Below are 13,357 nucleotides of genomic sequence, written 5' to 3'. Positions count from 1 at the left end.
GGAGAGCGGTTGAAGAACCTACACAGAATAGACTAAGAAAGCAGCTGTTTAACTGACCCACAAACAACGACAAAGTCAAATCTGCAAGAGCAGCCTTTCAACTCAGAGGCCTAATAATAAGACATAACTAATAACTGATGAAAGAGTTACAAATGACTGGAAACCATACTCTTAGTACAAACGAAATGGTAAGACAGACAACACCACTTTTCTTCGCTGCTCTTCAACCACGATATTCTCCCCAAAGGGAGGGCCACCGTTCCTGGAGGTTCAGTGCCGCAATAACAGGGCGCTGAGTGCAGTGGATGCAGGAAGCTGCTGTTCCATCTCCCTCTTCCAAAAAATCAGTTTCATAGCTAGTCCTGAGATAGAGGAAGTATCAGTTCTTAAAGTGATAAGAACAGATGTAAAACTTGGATTCCAGCGAATGTTAAAATGATCTAAAATACAGGTTAATAAAAACATTTCTAGTCCTCTGCACAGAATGCTTACATTATCCCCAAATAGCAAGTTTTGGTTTACAAAGTCATAAAAGGCACATCCTCCAGAATCTGACACTTGGTGAAATCTAAGTCTGGAACACACCACCGATTCGGGGGCTGTGCCCTGCTTCTCAACAGTCTGGCCTGAGGTTGCCACTCACAGTCACAAGCTACTCCAGAGGGCTCAATCCCCTCCTTCTCATGGATCAGTAACCCTTTAGCAGATAGGAAATAAAGGGTAGGAATCAATGGTCCATTTTTGCAACTGAAAGGGGTAAATAGCAGGCTTCCAAAGTAGGAGATGAGACTACAGACATTAGGGCTGGTCAGCTTCGAGAAAGAGATAACTAACTGCCTGCCTGCCTGCCAGTTCATTGTTGTAGAACCCATGTGCCTTGTGTAGCAAGAATGATGTAGACTACGGTTAGTCTCTCAATCATGAAATCCCAAGTACCTTTCTGCTGTCCTTCATTCATATAACCAGTATAACTACACTGTATTACTCCTGCCCTAATAAGAAACAGACTGGGGATCCCACAGCAGCTGAAGTCATGATTTGGACAAGCAATCATGCAATGCAGGGTGGATGTGACCATGCAAATTACATCAGCCCCAAAAGTCCTTTACAACAGATCACCAACAGATGTCAGGGTAGAGTTCAAACTGACCCTGCTTACATCCTCTCCCCAGCCAAGAATTTGTGGTTCCCACAAATCACACTCTGTATACCATCTCATTGGTATTGAATGCTGAAGTCACAGCTAGCAAAAGTGGTCACCCATCTCTGCCCTGTAGCATCCAGCTTAGCACTTGTTAACACGTAAGTCAGTGGATTGTTATCTGTTGTCTGTCCATACTTGACACTGAGCACCATATAAGTAGTCTCGAAATTTCTCAGTGATGGCCCATTTCAAGGCGAAGAACTCCAGCTTGTGGATGGGATAGTGAGTCTTCCTATCAGACAGTCCTCAGCTGGCAAAGGCTACAGGTTTACGTTTGCCACCCACTTCCTGGTACGGGACTGCTCCCAGACCCTCCAAACTGGCATCAGCATGCAGGATAAATGGTTTGTTTGGGTCAGCAAGGACTAGGACTGGCACATGAATCAGGCAAATCATGATTTCCTGAAAAGCCCTTTCATATCTCTCATCCCGCCTTGTCCCAAATGATTTAAAGGGACGATAGTGTCTCTGCATAGGAGGCTTTGGGGACCTCTCCTTATTCTTAGTCTTAGATTTGTTCTTGCTGGTATCCCCAGATAAGATTATTCAGAGGTTTTCACATACTGGTCCCCAGCCCGTCATCTGCAATAATCCACAAATACCTTGAAGAAACTGGAATCGGTCTCTATCAGCACAGACATATCAGAGGTCCCTTTAGGGCCAGGGTATATTAGGGCAGCTGTGTCTACCTCTTCGCTTATCCCAGCAACCTCCTCAGGGAATTCCAGGTGCGCTATGACATACCCTTGGTAGGGGTATTCATCCATGATGAGGTCACATTGACCAAGGCCGGTCAGTGGCTGTATAGGCAAGTGCATAGTAGGTGGCATCGCAAAAAATCTGTAGTAACAGCCTGGTTACTAGGGTGAAAAACACTTTCCTCCTGGGAGAAACAAGAAGTTAGAATTAGAAATTTACATAGTTTGTTCCAGTGTTGGTACAGGTTTAATTTTGCTTCTTTGTAGGTTTTTTTTAGGCAGGCTGTGACTATTTTGATTTATTGGTTTAGGAATTTTTTTTTTAAGTTGGAGTGGAGCTTTTCATTGCCATTTGCTGGATAAATGGCTGACCTGCAATACCGGTTTTGACATAGTTCTGCATATTTTATACAGATTTGGCTAGTATTCAAGTATTCAATTCCTTTATAGTAGGTTTTAATGGTCGGGCTTTTTTATTTTATATTATTTTATCACCCTGCTGTAGCACACTTTTTTGATAAAATTTTGAAATTATTAATGTATGAGATTTGTTAGTTTTTATTTTTAAAAACAAAGTTTTTTAATGTTTGGGTTTTAAATTAAGCATTGTTTTTGGTTTCAATTTTTCATTTAGGTTTGGTTTCTGATGGGTTATTTAAGAGGATTTTGAATTTAATACTAAAACTTGGACAGATATAGATTCTTTATTTAGAGTAAGCCCTGTTTACTATTTTATTTTAATAAAGGTTGTATTGCTGTAAACCCTGGCCAGGAGAGGAGCCTGTCTTTTAATTGAGAAGGAGCAGAGGCATGGCCTCCATGAAGAGTGGGGCCAGGTGATGGGGGCACAGCCCTCAATTTTTTTGTCTAGCCCACCTCAGTCTTCCACCAAATGGGAAGAGGCTGATGCCACCCCTGCTGGTCACTGGGTGTCACTGCTATTTCATGGGAAACATGCTCTGTGCATTACTCAGATTTGTGGGAAACACACTCTGTGCATTACCGTGACTGGTCCCTGGGTGTCACTGCTCCTAGAAGGCAGAGACACGCTGTGCGTTACGCCACCTGGCCACTGGGTGTCACTGCTGTATCAAGGGGAACACCTTCTGTGCATTACCCTGAATGACCACGAAGTGTCACTGCTGCTCCAAGGGAAACATGCTCTGTGCGTTACCCTGATTGGCCACTTGGTGTCACTGCTGCGCCAAGGAAATCACCTTCTGTGCATTACTCTGACTGCCCACTGGGTGTCACTGCTGCTCCAAGGGAGACATAAGAACGGCGAGACTGGTTCAGACGCAAAGTCCATCTAGCGCAGTATCCTTCTGTCTTCTGAGGCCTGGTCTACACTACGCTGTTAAACCTATTTTAACAGCGTGAAATCAATTTAATGCTGCACCCGTCCACACTACACTGCTCTTTATATCGATTTAAAGGGCTTTTAAAGGGAGGCAAATCAGAGGAGGGGCTAGCCAGGGTCTGAGCAGGGGGTGGAAATTGACTGGTCGGGGGGTCAAGCAGCTGGAGGCAGAGTTAAGAGAGGGGCTGAAGGGCAAAGTCAGGGAAGGGGGAAGGAGCCAGAATTAAGCCCAAGGATGAGGCGCTGCCAGAGGGTTAAGCCCCGGCAGAGGCAGGGGCAGAGGGGTAACAGTTATCCCGGTGGGCTGAGACTCCAGTGTTTGCAAACATGGGGCCAGAGGGCTTTTTTATTTCCCCTCCCACAGGCAGCATGTCTCAGCATGGGCTTCCCAGGGCTGGGCTATTAAAGGTACAGGCATCCCACTGCCTAGACACTGCAGCTCCTCTCTGAATAACCTACTGAGGTGCTGCTGTAGGAGACTCAATTCAGTGAAACTGGGCATTCCCTATACGCCCCCCAGCCAGGGGGCTGTGCACCCCCTTCCCTGAATTTTACCAACACCTCCCCCACCCCCCAGGTGTTAAGGTAGTTACATGCAGCGCTGTCAATGTTGTCATTGGTTGCAAATTTGAATGGAAATTGAAATGTTAACATACACTTTAAAAGCAGATACAATGTATGAAAAATATTTGTACCTGAGAAAGTATAACAGGTTTTTTTAAAAGTCTGGACAAAGACTGGTTTCCTCATCCAGCTGTTGTGTTTGCTAACAATGTTGGTGCATTGGTTTTGGCAATGTTGGCCAACCTTATAATGTAAAATTATGATTTGTAAGCAAGGTGTGAATGAGCTCTCCCCTGACAGCTAGTGAGGAGCCAGGGTTAGGGTGAGGCTTTGGGACCAGACTGTATTTACATGAACTCACCTACTCTGCTGAGGTATGCAGTGAACAGAGCTGTGCTGCCTCTGCTCTAGGTGCCTGGAGGAGGGAAGGTGTGTGGGGCTCCAGCCTGGGACTCTTCCTCCCTCCTGCCAAGCCCTGACTATTAATCCCAGCCCTGGCACTCCTTTCTTCAAGTGCCACGTGGGCCAGAGGAAAAGTGTGGTGGGAAGCAGAAGGTCCAAACTTGTGGGCATTAGGTGAAACAGCAAGAATCCCAACCATAAAGTCAAACTACAGGACTGCAGACAGCAGTAGCCAGGGTAGCAAGTTCTGGAGCCCCAATGCATTGCAGCCATCCTGACCAAATACCTGGCTCCAGTGGGTGTGAGTCACTCAGCAGCAGGGAAAAGACTCACTCTTGCACAACTGGAGACAGGAAAGAGGAGCACTTTGAGCTCCAGGGCTTTACTGCAAACCAACACAAGGTCTTACTGAGATTTGAACTCAGATTGCAGGATTCAGAATCCTGACTGCTGACTGTTACATCATGGGACCAGCTTATGTGGCCTTCTCTGCCCATCGGTGACCCTCACAGGCCTGGTTTGTGTAATGTGGCTGCTCTTGGCCCTTTACTAAAACTTGGTGGGGGGCAGGTTGGTTGGCTAGTTCCCAGTCCCAATAGAAGGGGGAAGGGCCAGTGGGAAATCAGGACCTTGAGACTGACAGACCCCAGGGGCAATGGAGAGAGGCCAAAGCTCCAAGTTAGCCGGACTGACAGGCCAAGCAATCAAATGAGGGAGTCCCATCCTCTTTGTGAGCTGCAACTGTCTGGGCCAGAGTGGGGCGGAGCTAAGGAGAAAGCAGGAGCCCAAGAAGAGTCAGGGATCAGAACTGCGCAGGTGTAATGCCAGAAACTGCTGCATGTAGGAATTTGCAACCTGTAGCAGTTACTGATACCTGAGGTTGTTTTTATTTGCTGACTTGTCCTAATTTGCTAAAACTTGACAGTGGTTTCTCTAGCAAAGACCAGTACCTGTCCCCTTGGTTCAGACATTCTCATTCACATCAGGCTTCAAGTTGAGAATCATTTCCCATTCCCGCTCTGTGGGAGGGGAGACTTTTGAAGGTGCTCTCTGTGCAACTGCACATGGCTAAGCAAAGAGAACAAATCCCCCCTGTGCTTTGGGAGCCAGGTTTGCTGTGGGAAATCTTCAGGCCTGGGCATTGTGATTATTGACCAGTTCATTGTGATTATTTATTCTGTGGTACTGAAACCTTATTATGGTGATGGCTGAGTGCTTAAGGTGTTAGAATTGATAAATCCAATAGTATTCCTCTCTGTAGGTTGAATCCTGCTTACAGCCTTTCACCCACGCAATACCTTTATACAAACTGATGCTCTCAATTCTCTCCCCATCTCAAGTAAATCCTGCTCTGCTCCTTTCATAGAGATGCCTGGGACACCACCTCACACTGTGTCCCTGAGGTGTCAGGCAAACTCTCAGCACCTGAAGTCTCTGGCACTCACCTGGTTCTGCTCCTCTCTTTAGAGCGTGAAAGGAGCCGAGTCAGTGAATGCATGGGTGCTACAGAGCTGCAGAACCAACAGGGGGGACAAAATGGTGCTCAGCACCCACTGGCAGCCAGCTCTGCCCCTGCTTCGGGCCTTGTGGACAAGCTCCTGATCTTCCCCTTCAGCACCTTCCCCTGTCAGTGGTCAGTTGTTCAGTGGGATGCAGGAAGGGGAGGGCAAGGAATGGAGCAGGAAGATGCAGGGCAGGAAGGGGTGGGACGTGGGGGAAGGGGTGGAGTGGGGAAGGGCAGAAAGGGGGGGATTTGTCCCAGGTCCTGCACCCCTCTAGGGCCAGCCCTGAAGGGAAGCACTGACTATTACAGTGGCAATAAAACTGACCAGCATTGGGGGGAGACTGAAGATCAGCTCTCATCAGGTCTCTTCTCTCCCCCAAGGTGAGCCAGACACTGCTCTCTCCTGGCTCTCACTCTAGCAGCTGGACACTAAGGAGCCATTTCCTCACAGGAAGTGCATTGAGTGCCCCTATGGTGCTGGGGGGGCTGGTGCTGCTGCTGCCTGTGGGGTTGGCAGGGGGGTTGATGTCTGCACAGACTCTCAGCTGTCAGGCCGGAGGGGGCACTCGAGACCTTACCAGACTGGCTCAGTGAAGATGGGGGGTTGACAGACCAATACAGACTTTCTCCAGAGCAGCATTCACCCACGCAGCCAGTCAATGAGCATTTACCACAGCGTGGAGCCAAGGGGGAGGTGTCAGCTGCTGTTCCAGCTCCTCCAGGACAGACCCTGTCAGCCAACAGACACTTCTTACTCACCACAGTTAAGGTCGTCTGGTTCCTCTCATGGGAGAAGTACGGAGCAGCCATTTGTTTTCCTGTTTGTGCTCCTCTGTGATGTGAAAATCGGGGAGGGGCGGTAGAAGCCCCACTTCCCTTCCTAAATGACATCCAGTGGGGGAAGCCAGGATAACAAGGTGGGGCAGCAAGTGGTGGCCAGACTCTTACTGTCAGGGTCTAGTCTAGCTCATGGTCCAGCTCAACTTCCTCCCCGCATCACTGGCCCCCAGTCCCCTTCTGCCACCAGGTCACCCCGGGAACTAAGGCAGGAATGATGTGAGGAAGCAAGTCAAGCTGAGCATGGCAGGCAAAAGCGAGTCTTGTCTTCGTGAGCCACTCACAATGACATCCTTTTTCTGTGCCATGGCCATGGCTGATAAAAACATCCCAGACAGAGAAGCAGCAGGCCAGAATAACAGTATGCAGGTACCAAAGTAGCTCAGTTGGGCAAGCATTAGTGTGAACATCTAAAGGTCCCTAGTTCAATCCTTGGCTTTAACAGCCCTTTTATCGTTCTTTGTGTGGAGGTGGCTTGTTTTATGGGAACGCAGCAGCACTTTTACCTGAGGTGAATCCCTGATTTTGAGATCCCCAGCAAGACAATGGAGCATGGACTTCTGCCCCAGTTGGCCCACCTGACCTTTTAAAATCAGAGATGGGAGCTGTATTTCCCATGCAACTTATTGGTTGACCCAATATGGTGGGAAGAGAGTGAGGCAGGGTGGCCCTCGGAAATGGTGCCAGAGGGGGCAGGGACTGGGGAAGGGTCATCTGTAAAAGTGTCCACGTGGAACGTGGCGGGGATTGGAGGGCACAGAAGGAGATTGTAGGATGTTCAGTGACTTGGAGAGGCTGGACTTGGACATGGTGTGCATTCAGGAAATGCACATTAACAGCTTTAGGGTGGCTTGATGGGTAGAGGGTGATTGGAGGAAGGGCCTGTCTTTCTGGCCCTCCTGGCCAGGGAAGAATGATGAGGTTGGAGTCTTGTTCTTCACATTTGCAGTGCTCCATGGCACTTGTTACTGCTAGATTAGTGTTTATGGTCCCCAGTTAAGGTGTGAAAGGAACTGGCTCCCTTCCTCTGGACTACACAGTGTTTGGTGTAGGGGGTGGATTTTAATTGTTTCAGATGGCCTGAGGACCGCTGGTCCCATTTTCCCAACTGTCAGAGGAAACTCTTCTATGATGACCACTCCCTGGTGCAGGTTTGTAGTGAGGTCGGTTTAGAGGACATGTCTCTCCATAGTGGAACTAGTGGAGGGCAGGAGGTAGCCTCCAATTCCTCTGATCTGAGCTCACACCAGACACAGATGCGGTACACCTTTCTGCAGGGATAGGCCAGGAGTCACACTGATTTACATGAAAGAGAGCACGTCGATAGCCCAGTTGCCACCCTCTTCCTCTTGCCCAGGTTTAATAGTCATGGATAGGCAGGAGGGAGGAAGAGTCCCAGGCTGGACCCCAATACACCTCTGTGATGGAGTAGGGGCTGTCTGTGTGGGGAATGGGAGAGCAGGGGAGGACTTTAGGGGATAGACGATACCGGAGCCTGTAACCTGAGCTAGGTAAGGGAGGGAAAGGTCAACACCTTTGCCCGGGAAGGGGGACAAAGGAAGGGAGTGGCAGGAGGGAAGCAGTTTGAGTTTGGGCTTGGGGCTGTGTGGGCAGAATTCAGGGTATCCTAGCTAGGATCCAAGCACCCTGAAAGCCCAGAAGGACTTGATGGAGGGGTCCTGACTGTGCCTGCAAGCTCTGCTGTAACCTGTGTTCCCGTTGTCCAATAAACCTTCTGTTTTACTGGCTGGCTAAAAGTCACTGTGGGTCCCAGGAAGAGGGGTGCAGGGCCGGACTCCCCCACACTCCGTGACAACTGCTGGCAGCGGCAGGAGATACTGCACCCTGTGGACGACGCTTCCTGTAGTAAGTGACTGGGGAGCAGTAAAACGAAGGGGTGGTTAACCCCTGGGAGTGTGTGCCCAGTGAGAAGGACTTTGCAGTAACAGGGTCCCCCGGGGGATTGCAGTGAGTGGTCCCAGGGGTGGAGGAGTCTGCAGCTCGACCCTGGCAGAGAGGTGGTGACCTCAAGAAGGGCTGGTGCACTAGGGGTCCCCCTGGAAACCATGGGGAGCGGCGAGCACCCCGACCTGTGTGTGGCCATCAGGAAGATGTATGCCAAGCGGCGCAAGGGTGACCTGCTGGAGCTGTGCAAGCAGAGGGGGCGGCGCCCGGGGAGGCTCACCAAAGACCAGCTGATTGCCCAGCTGAAGCAGGGAGACCGCATGAATGAACGGAGCCCTGTCGCTGAGGGAAGCAGCCGGGCAGATGCAGTGCAGGCACCAGTGTCTGTCCCCGCTGGGAGTGGTCAGCCGGCGGACGAGGGCTTCCCGAGACCCCCCCCTTCCTAGGCCTAGGGGAAGGGCGAGGAGGAACCCAGTGAATACTGAGGGCACTGTGACCCCCCACGGCCAGCAGGGGATGCTCCCGGCGAAGCTCACCCCCCCAGCAGGGGATCCTCCTGGCGACGCTCGGCATTTGTGGAGCGGATGCGGCTGGAATATGAAAGGGAGCTGAAACGGGAGGAGCTCAAGTTGAAGAGGCGAGAGCTGGAGGAGAAGGTGAACCAGCGTAAACATGAGCGGGAGGAGAAGGAGAAACAGCATAAATATGAGCTGGACTTGGCCCAGCTAAGGAGCAGTGAGGCCCTGGCTGCGGTGAGTGAGGGGGGACCCAAGCCCACAAAGAGCTTTGATAAGCATTTGCTGCCCTGGCGTAAGGAGGGGGAGGACATAGATACCTTCCTGACGGCCTTTGAGAATGCCTGCGAGCTGCACAGGGTTGACCCTGCAGACAGGATCTCATTTCTCACCCCCTTACCGGACTCCACAGCTGTGGAGGTGTACAGCCGACTGAAAGGGGCGGAGGCAGGGGACTACGAACTGTTCAAACAGGCCCTGCTCCGCGAGTTTGGGCTGACTCTGGAGATGTACCAGAAAAAGGTCCGGAGCCAACGTAAAACCCGTGAGGTCACATACCTACAAATGGTCAACCGGGCGCAGGGTTATGCCTGCAAGTGGACAGCTGAGGCCCAAACTAAAGAGGACCTGCTTGACCTATTCATACTGGAGCACCTGTACGAGCAGTGCCCGTCCAACTTGAGGCTGTGGTTGATGGACCAGAAGCCAAAGAACCCACAGCACGCAGGCCAGCTGGCCGACCAATTTGTGGACAGTCGGGCAGGGGATGGCAGGGAGGAGTCTCGAAGGAGCAGGCCTGCCTCAATGCAGAGGGAGAGTCATCATGGGACCTCCCAAAGGGGGCCTATGGAGAACCCCCCCAAAAGTGGAACATCCAGCGTCAGGTCCCTCCGACCCACTCAAGGGAACCCATGAGACATGGGCTGCTATCGCTGTGGCCAACGAGGCCATATACAGGCCCAGTGACCCAAGCTCAGGGACAGACCAAGCAGACCCAACCCGCAGAGGGTGGACTGCGTAAAAACCCAATCAGAGGAGGGGCTACATTCCCAGGAAAGGGGGGCTGGCAACATACCACCTGTGAAGGAGGGAGAAGGTTCCCAGGTCAGCTCCTCTGGAGGGCTAGATGCTCCAGGCTCTGGGTTTTTGGTTTACTGGGTGGGAGCGGGGCTGCCCCTCCGGAAAGAGTGCATTGTTTCCCCTGAGGTAGATGGGAGGAAGGTCACTGGGTACTGGGACACGGGCGCAGAGGTGACGCTGGTCCGGCCCGAGGTGGTGGCCTCAGATCGGATGGTGCCCAACACCTACCTGACCCTGATGGGCATGGGCGGGACCCCATTCAAGGTGCCCGTGGCGAGGGTACACCTGAAGTGGGGGGCCGAGGAGGGCCCCAAGGATGTGGGGGTACACCCATATTTGCCCACGGACGTGTTAATGGGAGGGGACCTCGAGGACTGGCCTAGTAACACCCAGAGTGCCCTGGTCGTGACTCGTAGTCAGAGTCGGCAAAGGGCACTGCACCCCGACAACGGGGAAGGTACTCGACCTGAGGTGCAGGACCCTAACCCAGGGGGCGGAGAACGCCCAGGCGCATGGTTCAGAGAGGCTGCGGCCTTAGACCCAGCCAGCAAGAGAGAGCCGGTCCCCATCCCCGTCCCAGCTGCTGAGTTACAGGCCGAGTTGTAGAAAGATCCCTCCTTGCGGAAGCCCAGGGACCGGGCTGACCTTAGTGCGGTACAGGCCATGAGGAGAGGTTGCAAGGAGAGGTTCCTGTGGGAGAAGGGGTTCCTGTACCAAGAATGGACTCCCCCAGGGGAAGTAGAGTCATGGGGGATCAGGAGGCAGCTGGTGGTTCCCCAGAAATTTCGCCACAAGTTACTGTACCTGGCCTATGACATTCCTCTCGCAGAGCACCAGGGAATCCGGCGCACCAGGCAGGAGGCTGCTACAGAACTTTTACTGGCCTGGGGTCTTTACCCATGTCCGACAGTACTGCCAATCCTGTGACCCCTGCCAGAGGGTGGGGAAGGCCCGGGACAAGGAGAAAGCGGCTTTGAGGCCTTTACCCATCATAGCAGAACCTTTCCAGAAGGTGGCATGAAGATAGTGGGACCTCTCAGCAAGACGACCCGGTCAGGGAAGAAATACATCCTGGTGGTGGTGGATTTTGCCACTCGCTACCCCGACGCTGTGGCCTTGTCCTCTATCGAAGCAGACACAGTGGCAGATGCCCTGCTGACAATTTTCAGCCGGGTGGGGTTCCCCAAGGAGGTCTTAACGGATCAGGGGTCCAACTTCATGTCGGCCCTACTCCGGTCCTTATGGCAGAAATGTGAGGTCCAGTACAACTCAGCGTATCATCCCCAGTCCAACGGGCTGGTGGAAAGGTTCAACGGGACGCTGAAGATGATGCTAAAACATTTATGAACCAGCACCCGCAGGATTGGGACAAGTACTTACCTCACTTGCTGTTCGCGTACAGGGAGGTACCCCAGGAATCTACCGGGTTTTCACCTTTCAAACTGTTGTATGGAAGGGGGGTTAGGGGGCTCCTATACCTGATGAGGGACGAATGGGAGGGGAAGGCCACTCCCGAGGGAGAGTCAGTGGTGGAGTATGTCCTGACCTTCCGGGAAAGACTGGCCGAGCTCATGGGCCTGGCCAGGGAGAATCTGGCCCGAGCCCAGAGGAGGCAGAAAGTCTGGTATGACCGCACGGCACGGGCCCGTGCCTTCGCCACCGGGGATCAGGTGATGGTTCTCATCCCCATGAGGAGAAACAAACTCCAGGCCTCCTGGGAAGGGCCCTACAAGGTTATCAAGCAACTGAATGAGTTAAACTATGTGGTGGAGCTGTCAAACCGGGCACATCACCGTCGGGTGTACCATGTGAACATGATGAAACCATACTATGATAGGGGGAATGTGGTGTTGGCTATGTGTGGACATTGGGAGGGGCAGGGAGATGACCCCTTAGTGGATCTATTCCCTGGGACAAAAGCTGGTTCCCCCCTGGAGGCGATTGCCTTCTCTGATTAGCTGACCCTGGCCCAGCACGTTGAGATCAGAGGGGTGCTGCATCTATACCGACAGCTGTTTTCCAATCAGCCTGGACGCATTAATTTGACTGTCCACTGTGTGGAGACTGGGTCACATCCCCCTATAAGATGCTCCCCTTTTCGGGTCACTGGACCTCTTGAAAGAGAGGTCAGGGACATGCTGGCTTTGGGGGTGATCCAGCCATCTTCCAGCCCTTGGGCCTCGCCAGTGGTGCTGGTCCCCAAGAAGAATGGGTCAATCCGGTTCTGTGTGGACTATTGAAAGCTCAATGCCATTACCGTATCTGATGCCTACCCCATGCCCAGGCCTGATGAGCTCCTAGACAAGCTGGGAGGTGCTCGGTACCTCACCACTATGGATCTTACAAAGGGCTACTGGCAAGTACCGCTGGACGCAGAAGCCAGGCTGAAATCGGCCTTTATCACCCCTCTGGGGCTCTACGAGTTTCTGACCCTGCCCTTCGGCCTCAAGGGAGCGCTCTCCACCTTCCAGCGCCTGGTGGATCAGCTACTGAGGGGGATGGAGAGTTTTGCCCTGGTATATATTGACAACATCTGCGTCTTCAGCCAGACCTGGGAGGACCACATGTCCCAGGTTAAACAAGTCCTGGACCGACTCCAAAAGGCTGGGTTAACAGTAAAGGCTGAGAAGTGCAAGGTGGGGATGGCTGAAGTATCTTCCCTGGGCAATTGGGTGGGGAGCGGCTGCCTGAAGCCGGAACCAGCCAAGGTGGAGGTGATCAGAGACTGGCCTGCTCCCCAAACCAAAAAGCAGGTCCAGGCCTTTATTGGGATGGCGGGGTACTATCGAAGGTTCGTGCCCCACTTTAGTGCCATCGCCGGCCCCATCACTGAACTGTGCAAAAAGGGGAAGCCAGACCAGGTGATCTGGACTGAGCAGTGCCAGGAGGCTTTCCGGGCGCTGAAGGAGGCTCTGGTTAGTGGCCCAGTTCTGGCAAAGCCAGATTTTGACAAACCCTTTATGGTGTTCACCGACGCCTCAGACACGGGACTGGGGGCGGTGTTAATGCAGGAGGATGAAAAGGGGGAGAGACACCCCATCGTGTACCTGAGTAAGAAGCTGCTACCCTGGGAGCAAAACTACGCGGCCATCGAGAAGGAATGCCTGGCCATGGTGTGGCCCTTAAGAAGCCAGAGCCATATCTCTTTGGGCGACACTTCACAGTGTACGCCGACCACTCTCCCTTGACCTGGCTGCACCAGATGAAAGGAGCCAACGCCAAGCTCCTGAGGTGGAGCCTGCTCCTGCAGGTGGTCCATGTGAAGGGAAGTGCCAACCTGATAGCGGA

The 13,357-nt window shown here is 52.4% G+C and overlaps 1 non-coding gene across 1 annotated transcript; it reads right to left on the bottom strand.

Moving 5' to 3' along the window:
• Positions 1 to 246: 246 nt before the first annotated feature.
• Positions 247 to 440, bottom strand: LOC115658136. The gene has a single exon (XR_004002171.1). It is a non-coding gene; the product is annotated as a U2 spliceosomal RNA (small nuclear RNA).
• Positions 441 to 13,357: the final 12,917 nt, after the last annotated feature.

The sequence above is a fragment of the Gopherus evgoodei genome, chromosome 9 (genome assembly GCF_007399415.2).
Source record: "Gopherus evgoodei ecotype Sinaloan lineage chromosome 9, rGopEvg1_v1.p, whole genome shotgun sequence".
Classification (NCBI taxonomy): Eukaryota; Metazoa; Chordata; order Testudines; family Testudinidae; genus Gopherus; species Gopherus evgoodei.
Note: the sequence above shows the minus strand (reverse complement) of the source record. Positions and strands in the feature narration are given on the sequence as shown.